At 41.8% G+C, this 17,522-nt stretch overlaps 1 protein-coding gene across 1 annotated transcript in view; it reads left to right on the top strand.

Moving 5' to 3' along the window:
• Positions 1 to 11,605: 11,605 nt before the first annotated feature.
• USP26 (ubiquitin specific peptidase 26) overlaps positions 11,606 to 17,522 on the top strand; it is a 39,608-nt gene continuing 33,691 nt past the window's right edge. The window contains exons 1-4 of the mRNA XM_044937068.2: positions 11,606 to 11,718; positions 12,065 to 12,138; positions 12,728 to 12,773; positions 14,200 to 14,260. The gene's annotated coding sequence lies outside the window, so the exon portion shown is untranslated. The remainder of the gene's footprint in view (positions 11,719 to 12,064; positions 12,139 to 12,727; positions 12,774 to 14,199; positions 14,261 to 17,522) is intronic.

The following is a 17,522-nucleotide window of genomic DNA, read 5'->3' as shown; positions in this document are numbered from 1 at the left end:
AGTACTCTTGCCTGGAGAATCCCATGGAGGTAGGAGCCTGGTAGGCTACAGTCCATGGGGTTGCAGAGTCGGACACGACTGAGCGAATCTTATATGGGTTTCCTTGGTGGCTCAGACCATAAAGAATCTGTCTGCAATGCAGGAGACCTGGGTTCGACCTCTTGGTCAGAAAGATCCCACGGAGAATATTCATACACACATATATGTACACATATATTTTTATGTAGTATTTAAACTCTGAAATCAATACATGGATAAGGACAGATAGAGAAGAGTCTCAAGGCCTGAGCCCTGGGCACTTAATTATTTAGAAGGGAGAAAGAACCAGAAAGAAGCCCTGAAAAGGAACAGCTAGTTGCTGAAGTATAAATAAATATATGGATGTTTAGTACATAAGTATAAATGTAAGTATAAATAAACATATGTATAACATACATTTCCCTATATTTAATATCAATATATAACCTAGTATCATACATAACATATTTAATTTATAATTCTAAAAAGATACACAAAGTAGGTATTATTATCCATTTTTAATAGCTGAAGAAAGTAAAATCCAGAGAGATTAAGTAATTTTCCCAAGCTTACAGTATATAGTTAGGCTGATGGACAAACTTAGAACTTTCTGACTGAAATCCAACACTTTCTACAACATCATATACTATATGTCTTACAGTATACTGCTATGAATTTATCCCTTTCATCTAGATTATCTAATTTGGTGGCATACAATTTTTCATAGTATTCCCTTATAATTTCATTTATTTCTGTAGTGTCAGTAGCAAAGTCCTCTAGTTGATTTTTGTATATTTAGTATTCTTTTTTTTCTTGGTCAGTTTAGCTAAAAGTTTGTCAGTTTTGCTAATCTTTCAAATAACCAACTTTCTACTTTGTTGATAGTCACTATTATTTTGCAATTTCTATTCATTGGTTTTTCCTTTAATCTTGATTATATTTTTCCTTTGTTTACATTCATTTTAGTTGGTTCTTCATACTTTACTTCCTATGGTGAAAGTTTAGGCTATTGATTTATTTCTTTTTTAATATAGGTGTTTACATGTACAAAGTTATCTCTAAAAGTACTGCTTTTCCTGCATCACACAAGTTTTGTTATCTGTATTTTAGTTTCCATTGGCCCATTGGTTATTAAGGTGGGTGTTCATTTTCACATATTTGTGAATTTATCAAATTTATTTATTTTATGAACTTGTAACTACATCCCATTGTTGTTTTGTGAAGATACTTTGTCTAATTTCATTCCCTTTTAATATAATAAGACTTGATTTATGGCCTGTATATGGTCTATCTTGTAGTTAGTTCCCTGTGAATTTCAGAATAATGTGTTTTCTGCTATTTTGGGGTGGAGTGTTCTATAGTTTGTTGTCTAATTGGTTTATAATATCAATCAAGTCTTCTCTTTCCCTGTTGATTTTTGTTCTTCTGTTTATTCAGTCCATTATTGAAAGCATTAAAGTTTTCAACTATTAATTTTAAATTGTTAATTTCTCCTTTCAGTTTTGTTACTTTCTGTTTTATGTACTTTGGGATTCTGTTGTTAGTTATATTCACATTTATAAATGCTAATAAATTCTGGAGTGATTTCACCTTTTCTCATTATAAAAAGTTCTTTGTCTCTAGTAATAATTTTTGTCTTTAAGTCTATTTTGTCTGGTATTAAAATAGCTGTTCCAGCTCTCTTTGATTATTATTTGCATGGTATATCTTTTTCATTTTTTTTACTTCTCAACTTATTTCTGTCTGAATGCAAAGTGTGTACACTGTAGATAATATATAGTCGATCATTTTTAAAATCCACTCTACTGACCTTTGCCTTTTCATTGCAGTGTTTCATTTAGAGTGTAATTCATGTGCAATTAATTTAATTATTCATAATTTAAGGTATATGTTTGTCATTTTAATATCTACTTTCTATGTCTTATAGACTTTTTGTTCTTCTATTCCTCCATTACTGCCACTTTTTGTATTAATGATGAGGAGTGACTGCTTAATAGGTATAGGGTATCTTTTGGGGATGAATTTTTTTAAAGTTTTGAACTCAACAGTGGGGAATGTTGCACAACATTATGAATGTACTTAATGCTACTGAATTGTATACTTTTAAATGGCTAAAGTGGTAAATGCATGTTATTTTTAGTTTACTACAACAAAAATATTTGGATGCAATTTCAAAAATGACAGAATGATCTCTGTTCATTTCCAAAGCAAACCATTCCATATCAGAGTAATTCAAGTCTATGCCCCGACCAGTAATGCTGAAGAAGCTGAAGTTGAATGGTTCTATGAAGACCTATAAAACCTTCTAGAACTAACATGCAAAAAAAAGATGTCCTTATCATTATAGGATATTGGAATACAAAAGTAAGAAGTCAAGAAACATCTGGAGTAATAGGCAAATTTGGCCATGGGGTACAGAATGAAGCAGGACAAAAGCTAATACAGTTTTGCCAATGGAGTTTGGTCATAGCAAACACCCTCTTCCAACAACACAAAAGAAGACTCTACACATGGACATCACCAGATGGTCAACACCAAAATCAGATTGATATATTCTTTGCAGCCAAAGATGGAGAAGCTCTATACAGTCAGCAAAAACAAGACCGGGAGCTGACCGCGGCTCATATCATAAACTCCCTATTGCCAAAATCAGACTTAAATTGATGAAAGTAGGGAAAACCACTAGACCATTCAGGTATGACCTAAATCAAATCCCTTACAATTATACAGAGGAAGTGAGAAAGAGATTCAAGGGATTAGATCTGATAGACAGAGTACCTGATGAACCATGGACAGAGGTTCTGACATTGTACAGGAGACAGGAATCAAGACCATCCCCAAGAAAAAGAAATGCAACAAAGCAAAATGCCTGTCTCAGGAGATCTTACAAATAGCTGAGAAAAGAAGAGAAGCGAAAAGCAAAGGAGAAAAGGAAAGATATACTCATTTGAATGCAGAATTCCAAAGAATAGTAAGGAGAGATAAGAAAGCCTTCCTTAGTGATCAGTGCAAAGAAATAGAGGAAAACGATGGAATAGGAAAGACTAGAGATCTCTTCAAGGAAAATTACATATACCAAGGGAATATTTCATGCAAACATGGGCTCAATAAAGGACAGAAATGGTATGGACCTAACAGAAGCAGAAGATATGAAGAAGAGGTGGCAAGAATACACAGAACTGTACAAAAAAGATCTTCACGACCCAGATAATCACGATGGTATGATCACTCACCTAGAGCCAGACATCCTGGAATGCAGAGTCAAGTGGGCCTTAAGAAGCATCACTACGAACAAAGCTAGTGGAAGTGATGGAATTCCAGTTGAGCTATTTCAAATTCTAAACAATGATGCTCTGAAAGTGCTGCACTCAATATGCCAGCAAATCTGGAAAACTCAGCAGTGGCCACAGGACTGGAAAAAGTCAGTTTTCATTCCAGTCCCAAAGAAAGGCAATGCCAAAGAATGCAGAAACTACTGCACAACTGCACTCATCTCACATGCTAGTAAAGTAATGCTCAAAATTCTCCAAGCCAGGCTTCAGCAATACGTGAGCCACAAACTTCCAGATGTTCAAGCTGGTTTTAGAAAAGGCAGAGGAACCAGAGATCAAATTAGCAACATCCGTTGGATCATCAAAAAAGCAAGAGAGTTCCAGAAAAACATCGATTTCTGCTTTATTGATTATGCCAAAGCCTTTGACTGTGTGGATCACCACAAACTGTGGAAAATTCTTAAAGAATTGGGAATACCAGACCACCTGATCTGCCTCTGGAGAAATCTGTATGCAGGTCAGGAAGCAACAGTTAGAACTGGACATGGAACAACAGACTTGTTCCAAATAGGGAAAGGAGTACATCAAGGCTGTATATTGTCACACTGCTTATTTAACTTATAGGCAGAGTACATCATGAGAAACACTGGACTGGATGAAACACAAGCTGGAATCAAGATTGCTGGGAGAAATGTCAATAACCTCAGATATGCAGATGACACCACCCTTATGGCAGAAAGTGAAGAAGAACTAAAGAGCCTCTTGATGAAAATTGAAAGAGGAGAGTGAAAAAGTTGATTTATAACTCAACATTTAGAAAACTAAGATCATGGCATCTGGTTCCATCACTTCATGGCAAATGGATGGGGAAATGTGGAAACAGTGACAGAGTTTATTTTGGGGGGCTCCAAAATCACTGCAGATGGTGATTGCAGTCATGAAATTAAAAGATGCTTACTCTTTGGAAGAAAAGTTATGACCAATCTAGACAGCATATTAAAAAGCAGAGACATTACTTTGTCAACAATTTCCGTCTAGTCAAGGCAATGGTTTTTTAAGTAGTCATGTTCGGATGTGAGAGTTGGACAATAAAGACATCTGAGCATCAAAGAATTGATGCTTTTGAAGTGTGGTGTTGGAGAAGACTCTTGAGAGTCCCTTGGACTGCAAGGAGATCCAACCAGTCCATCCCAAAAGAAATCAGTCCTGAATATTCATTGGAAGGACTGATGTTGAAGCTGAAACTCCAATACTTTGTCCACCTGATGTGAAGAGCTGACTCATTGGAAAAGACCCTGATGCTGGGACAGATTGAAGGCGGGAGGAGAAGGGGACGACGGAGGATGAGATGGTTGGATGGCATCACCCACTCAATGGACATGATTTTGAGTAAACTCCAGGAGTTGGTGATGGACAAGGAGGTCTGGTGTGCTGTAGATTGACTAGTTTTCTGTGATTATGGTTTGTGTGTCTGCCCTCTGATGCCTCTCCCAGCACCTACCATCTTTCTTGGGTTTCTCTTACCTCGGACGTGGGGTATCTCTTCACGGCTAATCCAGCAAAGTGCAGCTGCTGCTCCTTACCTTGGACCGAGGGGTATCTCCTCCTGGCCACTGTCCCTGACCTCGGACATGGGGTTGCTCCTCTCGGCTGCCGCCCCTGACCTTGGGTGTGTGGTAGTTCCTCCCGGCCGCGCAGAAGCTACCCCTGGCCCGAGGTCAGGAGAGGCAGCCGAGAGGAGCTACCTCACGTCCGAGATCGGGGGAGGCAGCTGAGAGGAGCTACCCCACGTCCGAGGTTGGAGGCAGCGGCCGAGAGGAGCTACCCCATGCCCGAGGTCAGGGGTGGTGGCCGAATTGAGCTATCCCACGCCCGAGGTTGGGGGCAGCGGCCAAGAGGACCTACCCCACACCCGAGGTCGGGGGCGGTGGCCGAATTGAGCTACCCCACGCCCGAGGTCAGGGGCAGCGGCCGAGACGAGCTACCCCATGCCCGAGGTTGGGGGCGGTGGCTGAATTGAGCTACCCCACGCCCGAGGTCGGGGACGGCGGCCGAATTGAGCTACCCCACGCCCGAGGTCAGGGGCAGTGGCCGGGAGGAGCTACCCCTCGCCCGAGGTCAGGGTCGGCGGCCGGGAGTAGCTACCCGACAGTGACACTGGTAATCGGTAAAACTATGGCTCGAGGGCCATGAGTTAAAACGATTCTGACCATTTCCTAGTCTTCATGATCCCATCCCCCAGTTCTCTCACAGCCCATGCCCATCCTCCCTGTGGCGTGAACGTGCCCCTAACTGCTCACGCTCAGTGAGGTAGTCTCCATTATGTGTATCTGGGCTTTAGTGGTTGGACCCCACCCCACTTCATGCCCCTAGTACATTTGTGCAGTTGTCAGGTGGGCAGCTCTTTAGGCTCACTTTCCCTTTCAGATGGATTCCTATCCCAATGTCATCTCCATTTCTTTTTTCCAATTTTAGTATATGTGTTTCCTAAGCTGCTGCCGCCGCTGCGTCGCTTCAGTCGTGTCCGACCCTGTGCGACCCCATAGACGGCAGCCCACCAGGCTCCCCCGTCCCTGGGATTCTCCAGGCAAGAACACTGGAGTGGGTTGCCATTCCCTTCTCCAATGCATGAAAGTAAAAAGTGAAAGTGAAGGCGCTCAGTCGTGTCTGACTCTTCGAGACCCCATGGACTGCAGCCCACCAGGCTCCTCCATCCATGGGATTTTCCAGGCAAGAGTACTGGAGTGGGGTGCCATTGCCTTCCCCGGTTTCCTAAGCAAGCGCTCTCAAATATAGTTGCTGTGGGGAATTAAATTCGCTGCTGAGAGATTTGATATCTCACTTTAATTTTACCCTATTGTACTTTAGTTTTACCCCCTGAACATAAATGGCAGCAAAGAACTTTCTAGAAGGAGGCAAAGGCAAAGGAAAGCTGAATAGGACCGTTGAAATAGTTTGAATTCACTGCTTGAACCAATCACAGAGTCTGGTTTGTGACTCTCTGTGCGTGGTTTGTCCTGTGCATCCCACAATTCCTTGAACCCCAGTTCAAATGAAAACACTTGAAGCGGGAATTCTTTCCACCAGTAAGAGTGATGCTTGGGATAGAGGCATGAGTTCCACATACAGAGAAAGAGTGAGTGGATACTGTACTTGTCAATCATTCTTGCCTCAGCCAATCAGGAACTTTATAGGCGAGACCATCAGTAGGCTATAAAAGGAGTGCACTTGCTTCTCGCCCGCCGTTTTTTCCCGGGTCTCTTGGTGGGTGCCTAGTGAGTTGGTCCTTTCAGCGGTGAGGGAACACAGCGGCTGCTCCTAGGTGAGTAAGATTAATTTAATTTTTATTTGTCATTGCTAGTTGACTGTTTACAATGTGATTTTTATAGAGGAATATACTTTAATAATGTAATTAATAATATACTTTAATAGTCTGGAGGGCTTTGGAGTTTTGGCTGTGTGGGTCTTTTAGCCGAACTTGGACACAGTGTTGTGCTTTATGGTACAGCATGATAACTTTAATATTTTACTTGTTTTAAATATTGATCTTGGTTCCCTTTTGTAATCGTTGTTAAGGTACGGTTAGCTGAGCAGGTAGAGGGGAGTCTTGGGGCTGCCAGGGAGCTGATTTTGGCTTTTTATTTTAAATCTTTTTTTTTTTTTTTTTTTGGTCAGTTAAAACTTTTATTTTAGAGTTATGTTTTCTCTTTTTTTTATTTTTTTTAATTTTATTTTTAAACTTTACATAACTGTATTAGTTTTGCCAAATATCAAAATGAATCCGCCACAGGTATACATGTGTTCCCCATCCCGAACCCCCCTCCCTCCTCCCTCCCCATTCCATCCCTCTGGGTCGTCCCAGTGCACCAGCCCCAAGCATCCAGTGTCGTGCATCGAACCTGGACTGGCGACTCGTTTCATACATGATATTTTACATGTGTCAATGCCATCCTCCCAAATCTTCCCACCCTCTCCCTCTCTCACAGAGTCCATAAGACTGTTTTTTTTTAATTTTAAATTTTATTTTATTTTTAAACTTTACATAACTGTATTAGTTTTGCCAAATATCAAAATGAATCCGCCACAGGTATACATGTGTTCCCCATCCCGAACCCCCCTCCCTCCTCCCTCCCCATTCCATCCCTCTGGGTCGTCCCAGTGCACCAGCCCCAAGCATCCAGTGTCGTGCATCGAACCTGGACTGGCGACTCGTTTCATACATGATATTTTACATGTGTCAATGCCATCCTCCCAAATCTTCCCACCCTCTCCCTCTCTCACAGAGTCCATAAGACTGTTTTTTTTTAATTTTAAATTTTATTTTATTTTAAACTTTACATAACTGTATTAGTTTTGCCAAATATCAAAATGAATCCGCCACAGGTATACATGTGTTCCCCATCCTGAACCCTCCTCCCTCCTCCCTCCCCATTCAATCCCTCTGGGTCGTCCCAGTGCACCAGCCCCAAGCATCCAGTATCGTGCATCGAACCTGGACTGGCGACTCGTTTCATACATGATATTTTACATGTGTCAATGCCATTCTCCCAAATCTTCCCACCCTCTCCCTCTCCCACAGAGTCCATAAGAATGTTCTATACATCAGTGTCTCTTTTGCTGTCTCGTACACAGGGTCATTGTTACCATCTTTCTAAATTCCATATATATGCGTTAGTATACTGTATTGGTGTTTTTCTTTCTGGCTTACTTCACTCTGTATAATAGGCTCCAGTTTCATCTTTACATGATTGTTGTCACTGTGTATTTAATTATTGGTCTTGGTCCCTCCGTTTCTGTTGTTTTCAACCTGAAAAGGAGAAACTTAACAAACTGAGAGGAGTTGTGCATGGGATTAGGACAGTTAGTCGCTTTTGGTTACCTTTAGAGTAACTTTATTGGAGAAGGCAATGGCAACCCACTCCAGTGTTCTTGCCTGGAGAATCCCAGGGACGGGGGAGCCTGGTGGGCTGCCGTCTATGGGGTCTCACAGAATCGGACACGACTGAAGCGACTTAGCAGCAGCAGCAGCAGCAGAGTAACTTTGTGCTTATGTGCCAGCGTCCGTGCCCCAGTGTGTGCCTGTGTGCCGGCATGTCTGTGCACGCGTGTGCTCATGCCTGGGTGCCTCCGTGTGTGCCCATGTGTGAGTGCCCGCGTGCGTGCCTCCATGTTTGCTCATGCTTGCGCACCCACGTGCGTGCCTCCATGTTTGCTCATGCTTGCGTGCCTACGTGCGTGCCTCCATGTTTGCTCATGCTTGCGTGCCTGCGTGCGTGCCTCCATGTTTGCTCATGCGTGCATGCCCGCTTGCGTGCCTCCATGTGTGCCCATGTGTACGGGCCCTCATGTGTGCCCTGGCGTGCATGTGCATGCCTGCATGCCCACATATGTGCCTATGCATGCATGCCCACGTGGGTGCCCATATGTGTGAGTTCTCATTTGTGTCATTAAATTTTGGAATCAATCCTCTCAGACGCTGATTTAATTAAAAAGAAAAAAAAAGCTTCTGACATTTTAAGCTTGGAATGAGGAAATCAAAGGTCTGATTGGCACAGGAATTGTTCACTAATGACTTTAAATAGCTTTCAGTCACCGTTGGGGCTGTTTAATGTATTTGTATATTTGATATCATATTTGACCAAACGTGGTCCTGGGGTTTTTCATGTGTTTTCCTTTAAAAGCCTGATCTTATTTGCACTTGGTATTTTACAAACACTGTGGATACCCCAAAGCCTCTCTTCAGCCAATATTGGATGCAGTTTGGCCTTTAATTTTATGTAACAATTGTTTGTTCATTCTCTTTGCATTTCAGTTAAGTTTTCTTGATTGGGATTTCATAGTTTTCTTATGAAAGGTTTTGTGAAAATTTAGATTTACAGGGGGAGAAAATTAAGTCAGATTGCGTGTCTTTTATTTGGTAATTGGTTATTTGGTATAGTTTTATTTGTTTAAATTGTGATTTTATAGCCCATTTCATAAATTTCTTTAAAAATAAACATTTTAGGGTACTTGGGATTTACAAATGCAGGATTTAATCATCAGGCAGAGTCTTTACTGTTTTACGATAGTGAATGCACTTAAGTGTCTGTCATAGGCTGCCTTGTAGTGCAGTTTGGCAGTTTTACAGAGGAATTGTGTGTTTGGTATCATTTGAATCCATTAAATGTAGATCTTGGTCCTTTACACAAGCTTTGTGTTTAAAAAAAAAAACACCGTATGTTGTCTTCAATTCACAAATAAGGAAACAAGTTTTCTAATCCATAGATTTATGGTATTTTCAGTGTAAAAATACACACCTGGACAATCTGAGTGGCCACGAGCTTGTTTTAGGACACTGGATGCTCAAAAATGCCTGGTACTGGCCAGAGTTGAGTCATGTTTTGGATTTCGTCTCCTGTAAAATCACATGTTGAATATGAGGTTATTCCATAAAATATTCTGTCCCTGCTGCTGCTGCTAAGTCACTTCAGTCGTGTCTGACTCTGTGCAACCCCATAGGCGGCAGCCCACCAGGCTCCCCCATCCCTGGGATTCTCCAGGCAAGAACACTGGAGTGGGTTGCCATTTCCTTCTCCAATGCATGAAAGTGGAAAGTGAAAGTGAAGTCGCTCAGTCGTGTCTGACTCTGAGCGACTCCATGGACTGCAGCCCACCGGGCTCCTCCGCCCATGGGATTTTCCAGGCAAGAGTACTGGAGTGGGGTGCCATCGCCTTCTCCGATTCTGTCCCTAGCCTTTGGCATATATTTGCTTTGAAAGATGTGAGACATTTAAAGATAAAAATCAGGAAAGTAATGGGGAGATGGAGGGCTTTGTGTTTCCAGACAGCGAAGTCGTGTTGTGTGTTCAGTTTTGAGTTTTATTTTACAGGCTCAGTGTGCATTTAACATAATAGTAATTTTAAAATTTTGGTCCGGGTCCTCTTTCCCAGGTCCTTTCCCCCCTGTTATTCCACAGGGGGGAAATAATTTGTACAGTTTCTGTTCATAAGCAAGGAGGACAGCAGTGTTGGGTACCAGGGTAGTCAGGACCGAAAACGGCGGGAATTCCAAGTCCCGCCCCAACGTGCTGCCTTCCCCCGCTATTGGCCACACCCAGCGGAGGTTTTTGCGCTTAACCATAGAGCGAGCGGAGGCTTCTGAAATCTAAATGGTAATGGTTGCTTGTGCCTCTGTTACCTGACATGTATTCATGGGGAGAATTTAATGAAAGGAAAACCCTTGTCTTTCAGAAACCCAAAGACCAAACTCACTGAGAGGAGCCCAATTTTTGCTTTGAGGTAAAATGATGCTATTATTGAATTTGGTCTGGTTTGTTCTTGATTTCTGCCTGAATAATGTGCATTGTTCAGTATGTCGGTGAGTGCTGGACACCTTTTTTGGTAGAACACTAGTGATTTCCGAATATTCTCTTCCTGGATTATGTTTAGAAATCAGAAAGTTGGATTGTTGGTAGGATTGAAAGCTACTTCTTCCTCTGTTATGTGACATACCGAGGTTTTAGGCATTGGGACATTAAAGCATCACAAATACTACTGTTTCAAGCTCTAAACCTCGTTTTTGACTGTGGGATTTAGGTCCAAGGGTCAGGCTTGAAGGCATCTTTATTGTATCTACTTTGCTCATAGGAATCCTAGAGGGCATATTTTCCAAAGAACACATCTACAAAAGCCAATATTAGCAATGGTTACATTTCTCTCATTGCTACTACCTTGAAGGATCTGTGCTCAGTTTCAGACAGCAGCAATGTTATTTAATGGTTTGGATTATTCATAAAAGTACCCCTAATGATATTAGCTGCTTTCTGCTGTCTGTGATTTTCTAACTGTGTTACTGATTACTTAAACTAATACCTCATGAAATTGTTGTAGAGTATGGTGAACAGCTCAGCCTCCCATTTCAAAGGTTTAAGCCTTTAGCTATGGTATTGAAAATAAACAGATTGGTTTGAGACGCACTGTCCCCCATAGAAATTAAGGGACATTGCCTTTTAGCCTAATATTTCATACTTTCCCTGTGATGTTTGATTAAAGCAGGATGAAGGTTCATTTTGAAGGGGCAGTCAGACCTCTGAAGTAGCGATCTCATCTGATCTTGTAGCCACAAAATGAGTGCTGTCCCTTACATTATATTTCACTCTGAATGATTGGGTACCCACCAACCATTTCCAAAAGTTCCTCTGGATAAGGGGAAAAAAAGGATATTTGTTCCAGCCACTCACCTAAGTAAGTTTCCAAGTGAAGTAACTTTCCCTCTGTGGTGCTAAGCTGCCCACCCTCAGGCAAGTCTTCTTGCAGATTTGTTAAGTTACCACCTTTTTCAGGACCTGCTGTGGAAAAGTCCAGTACTGATAAATCTGTGGACTTGTAACATGAAGAAAAAGGAACCAGAACCCGCCAGATGATTAAGTGCATTGCTGTGTAGTGAGAGGTGAGGGGTGTTGGGCAGAGGGCAACTCTGCTGTCTCCTGGCTCACTACACAAGGTGTTGGACCCCTTCCCTGTGTCTCTAGAGATAGGAACTACCAGCAGTGGCAGGGTCACTCCTGGACACTGCCGACTAACTCGATGGTAGAGACCGTGTTTCTACAACCCGTTGTTTTAATTAAGCAGGTGCATGTTTTTACCCATACTTATTTGTATTCCTCTGTACACTGTGAGTGCTACTGTTACAGAGACATTGGCAGAATCAGACTGGTTGAATTTCAAAGAAACCTCACTTTGACTTTTTAAAACCAGAATTTTGACTTTTCTTTGTATTCTTTTTGGAAAGCCAGAATGGACTAGATTGTAGAAAACAAACTTCGGGAGTCAAGAGTGCAGGGTGCTGCTTAAATTCCTGTTTCGACAGGTACGAGAATGTGGATCTGAATGTAATTTTAGAGCCCAGCTCTATCTATGGAAAAGGGGGAGGGATGAGATTCATGGACCAAGCGGGGAGCAGGGAATGGTAGTCTGCCAGCCTACCTACCCTCATTGTGACATTTGGTAGGAGTCCTGAAGGCAAAGGCCAGCAATTAAGGTAATACGTAGGTCGTACTCCTCCAAATCTTTACCCTTCCATACATTTTGGGCATTTTCCTGCTCTACAGACATTGCTGGGACCACATATCATGTTTCATACATAGTAAGCCTTCAGTCTCTAAGCTTGAGAGACACTCAGCTCATTTCCACTCTAAGACAGGTCTGGTAGTTCAGCTGACTTCTAACGTATTCAATACTTGGTGTCACTGTTAAAATTTTTCAATGGATTCAGGTATTGGAAGCTGGGGATAAGATTTGAGATTTTCATGCTTAAGTCTCCCTGACCCCTGTGTTTCCTGTTAGTTACACCATGGGATGAATGGGTTTGGGTGAGGTGATCATGACAAAAAGTGCTAATGTTATTGGGTTACATTTAAGCTCCTGTATAACAAATGCTCTCTGTTGTCTATGTCAAGGTCATCGTCTCTGTCAGTACAGTGGCCAAACCACAAGGCTTGATTGGTAAGAATTCCCCATGTTTGGTGCTGTTTTTCCCAGATTGCTCTCCGATGTTTCTGTAAAACATGTAAAGGTCTTGTGTGTGAACCTGATCTCACCTTTGCAGGCAATTTTCTGACAAGGTAAGTAGTAGCTAGATCTGGATTCTTTTCTGGTGAGTGATGAGATTTCATATTAATTTGGGGTTGAAGCTTTCAGAATATTGGAATACCCAATCGCAGCGTGGGACATCTTCTAACCACGGTTTTTACATTTGGAGTTGTTGCTCACTCTGGCGTACATTTTGGAATGCAGTCTTCCCCTGCAGTCATCTAACAATAAGCCTTATAAACTAGAATCATGTGTAAATTCCTGCATTATTGGTGGCTCAGATGGTAAAGCAAGCATTTGCGTACAATGAGGGAGACCCAGGTTCAATCCCTGGGTCGGGAAGATCTCCTGGAGAAGGGAATGGCAACCCACTCCAGTACTCTTGCCTGGAAAATTCCATGGACGGAGGAGCCTGGTAGGCTACAGTCCATGGGGTTGCAAATAGTCGGACACGACTGAGCAACTTCACTTCACTTCATGTAGCTCTAATGCTTGGTACTTTATAACTTGCCACTTGGATTGCTTTGGAGTCAGTCAGATCACAGTTCCAATCTGATTCCACCAGTAACTGTGTGTAGACATAAATACTAGAGTGGGTAGCCATTTCCCTCTCCAGAGAACCTTCCCGACCCAAAGATCGAACCTGTGTCTCCTGCACTGCAGGCAGATTCATTTCCATCTGAGCCACCAAGGAAGCCCACACTTTTAAGAAGTTCTATCCAAAGTCCAGGAGGAGCTGATGAGGTGGTTGGATCAGGCAGAATCTGCAGAGAACTCTAGTGGAATACTGCACTAGGACTCTGGATAGCCACGAGTGCCTCAGGAGAGTCTGGAAACTGCTAGATCCCCAAAAAGCAAACCTGTGAGCTTCTGCTAGAGTTCTTCCAGAGTCAAGAGTGGAGGTTCTGCTGTCCTTACTTGGGTCTTTCTGTAGCTGATGATGCAGTCTTTACTGTCTAGAGAAGGACTTCCCTAGAGGAGGCAAGGCAAGAGATGTCAGCTAAAAGCACAGTGCAGTGAACTTCCCTGGTGGCCCAATGGCTCCCAATGCAGGGGACTGGGGTTCGATCCCTGGTCATGGAACTATGATCCTACATGCTGCAACTAAAAGTTCACATGCTTCAACTAAAGATCCCGCATGCCTCAACGAAGATGGAAGAACTCACGTGTTGCCACTAGAGACCCAGTACAGCCAAATAAATAAATAAAAATATTAAAAAAAAAATAAAAGCATGGTGGGAAGAGAGTAGAGGAGAATGATTGTTCCTAGTGCACAAAGGTACATGGGTAGCTTGCTGGTCAGGGATTAATTTTTCTAAACATAATCTTTTCTCAACAGATCCAGTTTCACTGTTTCCACCTGGGCTGATAAGGACGTGCCTCTCAGGATCTTTGTGGAGGTAAGGACATTTGACAGTCACAGAAAAGTGTTTTTATTAATACATCATTTTGATTCACAGAATAAGCAAAATGGCGGCAGGTAAAGATTTTCACAGCTTGCATGAATGTTAATTAGAAACAACTAGAAGCCTTGGATGCGAGTGTCACTTGTTTAATTTAAATATCTTTGCAGAGAAAGTGGTCCTTACTCAGTTAGTCATAGCTGGCATCCAGCCATAAGGAAACCCCAAAACCCATCTGTTTCTTGGACTTTTGACCAAAACGGTCACCCCACACACACCTAGTTAGTATAAGTGTAGATCATTTGGGTACTTCAACACAGTGGGAATTTTGATTCCTCATTTAAGCAAAAATCTTTCCAGCTACCTATTTCAGCATGTCTCATTTTTGGCTGTTCTATAGACCTATTTTCTCCATTTATGTATGTAGTTAGGTTGGAAATGTCAAGGGACCACAGGGGAATGTTTATGAAATTCCATAAAAATATGCTTTCACAAGACTGAGGTTTATTGGTATTCCAGAGGAGCTAGCTGGTAATGACTTCTTTTCCATCGGAGTCTGCTCCTCGTCTCCTCCCTCTCACCTTGAACTTTTGCTTGAATCTAGGAATCAATTTTGTCTAATTTCCAAATGTTACTTGTCGGTGGTTTGGCTGGATTCATTACACACACACACACACACACGCACACGCACACGCACACACCCAGAATGGAAGTAGCATGGTGCATCTTAATGACATAAATACTACCCTTATCTTGAAAGCTTTTATTCTCCCTTCCTGTTATTTTGTTTTGTGATTTCTCAGCAGAATCAAGGGATATAATGATAATTTTATTAAAATGAGAGGTTCTCTTAGCAGTACCATGACCCTACTGTCTCATTTCATGGTAAACTCTACTCGTCATTTGTAGGCATTTGTGGGAATTCATATTTTTCATGGAGTTCTAATGAGTCAAAAGTGATCCAGAAAAGACTGTCCTTTGGTCAATGACTGTCCAGCTGTGGGCCTGGCATGCATTCCCTGCAATCTGTCTGTGCACAAAGTGGGTGCACAAACCAGTCCAAAAATAAAAGTGTGTTTTTAAAAAAATTTGTATCAAACTTATACAAGTATGACATTTAAAGAATAAAATAATTCCATGAAGTTTACTCATCAAAATAATACTTCCCCCAGCCTACCACCATTCCATTTCCTGCTCACCATGTTTATCCAGAAGCGACAGGTGATTTTGCAATTGTAGAAGTAACTGGTGCTGAAAACTGCTCAGAAAATCATGAGAGCACTAAAAGGATTTTAGATGTGGTTCTTTGGCTACTTATTGTCTGTTTTTCTAAGGGGAGAAGAATTGCAGCAGATAAATCCTCAGAAAATGAATCAGAGAGGGAATGACAAGTAGGAAATGGTCTCTTACCTTCAGCCCAGCCCAAAGATGGGGAGAAGGCTTGAAACAGTAGTGCTGTGCTTCCGAGGATGAGGACAAAGCAGACAATTAGAAAGATAGGGCTTTTGGTATGAAAGGTATCACGGGCATTGTGGGTTCAGGGGGTGTCTCCTACCCACTTTCCTCTTCTCAATCCTACCTGTGCTTCAGCATCTCCTCAACTAAACAAGTAAGTAACATAAAGGATATCACAGATCTGGAAGTTTTATTACTGTGGTCTGAGATGTAGCTAGCAAATATGGAAGGAGATGTATATATCAGGAGGCAAAACCATGACTTATTGCAAATACTACTTTTCCCTACACATTTTAGCTTCAGAATATAGGTATTCAAAAGAAATGTCTAGTGCTGTGGCCACTTGATTTTTTAAACTTTCATGTGTCTTCCCACCTTCTGCCTTGGGGTTTGATTCAACTAATCAAAGTAATATTTAAAGATGATTTTTAGGGGCAAAGATATCAATGTAGATGAGACTTGAAGGCAATCTCAGTTTGAGATGCATCAATTAATTGCTTTAAATGCTTCATTTAGATATATATGCTATCTATGGTCTATTTATCAAACACTTGAATAAAGAACTGGTAGCTCCACACTTTTAACACTGTCATCTTTCTTGGTCTGTTATTACAGTGACAGAAAGATTGATGACTCTTGATACATGAGGAAAGGATGGTAGTATTTATCATCTAGAGCCTGAGAGTGGCTCCTTTTAGCCTTGAAAAGTTATTGTAGTCACCAACATGCAGAATATTTGGATTCCACTGTAGTTGTTTTAGATACTAATTTCTTAGTGGTAGTTTCTCAACCTGGAAAAATTACAGTTCAGTTTAGGTATATAAACACACATCATGAAGGAGATAGGTCAACTTAGGCAGTATGGAAACAAGTGAAGGAAAAGTGTCTGAACTGGAAAGTACTCAATAGGCAATTCATAGTCAGACCATTTGTAAGGAGACCATCATCAAAGAACCTTTCTCAGTTCTCAGAGTTAGTTTATATATTTGATTCGTTTTTCTCCAGAGCATCTTGAGCCCACTGGAAAATAAGTAGTTTGGAATTGGATTGGTTTGTCTATTCACATCTGCAGTAACATGGGAAGAGTATTTAAGAATTATAGAGATTTAAGGGTCCCCAGTACAATGCTCGGGAGAAGGCAATGACACCCCACTCCAGTACTCTGGCCTAGAAAATCTCATGGATGGAGGAGCCTGGTGCGCTGCAGTCCATGGGGTTGCTAGAGGTCGGACACGACTGAGTGACTTCACTTTGACTTTTCACTTTCATGCATTGGAGAAGGAAATGGCAACCCACTCCAGTGTTCTTGCCTGGAGAATCCCAGGGACGGGGGAGCCTGGTGGGCTGCCGTCTATGGGGTCGCACAGAGTCGGACATGACTGAAGCGACTTAGCAGCAGCAGCAGCAGCAGCAGCAGCAGCAGCAGTACAATGCTCCAAGTATGTATAAGGAAGAAGAAGATACCAGTGCCCATTGTGAGTATAGGAGAGAGAACTGCCCTTTAGGCAGTTGAGAAACTGGTGATGGAGATGACTCTTTACCATTTTTCTCTGAATTCTTTATTTCTTTGTTGATGTAGGCTTTGCTGCTCCTGTTTCTTGTGGATTTTTATTGGGCCTCTGAAAAATGACCCTGGGAATAAGTGGCCTCTCAGCTTCTCATTTGTTTAGAGTCGAATTTCTGGTACAGACTTTTTGCACATGAGCTATTTTAAGGGTGAGATTGTTCCAATATATTCCTCAAGACACTGTTTTCCTTCAATCTTCCCATATTCTATATATTTCTTCTGGACTTTAATCTGAAG

Source organism: Bubalus bubalis, chromosome X, assembly GCF_019923935.1.
Source record: "Bubalus bubalis isolate 160015118507 breed Murrah chromosome X, NDDB_SH_1, whole genome shotgun sequence".
Taxonomy (NCBI): domain Eukaryota; kingdom Metazoa; phylum Chordata; class Mammalia; order Artiodactyla; family Bovidae; genus Bubalus; species Bubalus bubalis.
This window is presented reverse-complemented; position numbering and strand designations above follow the sequence as displayed.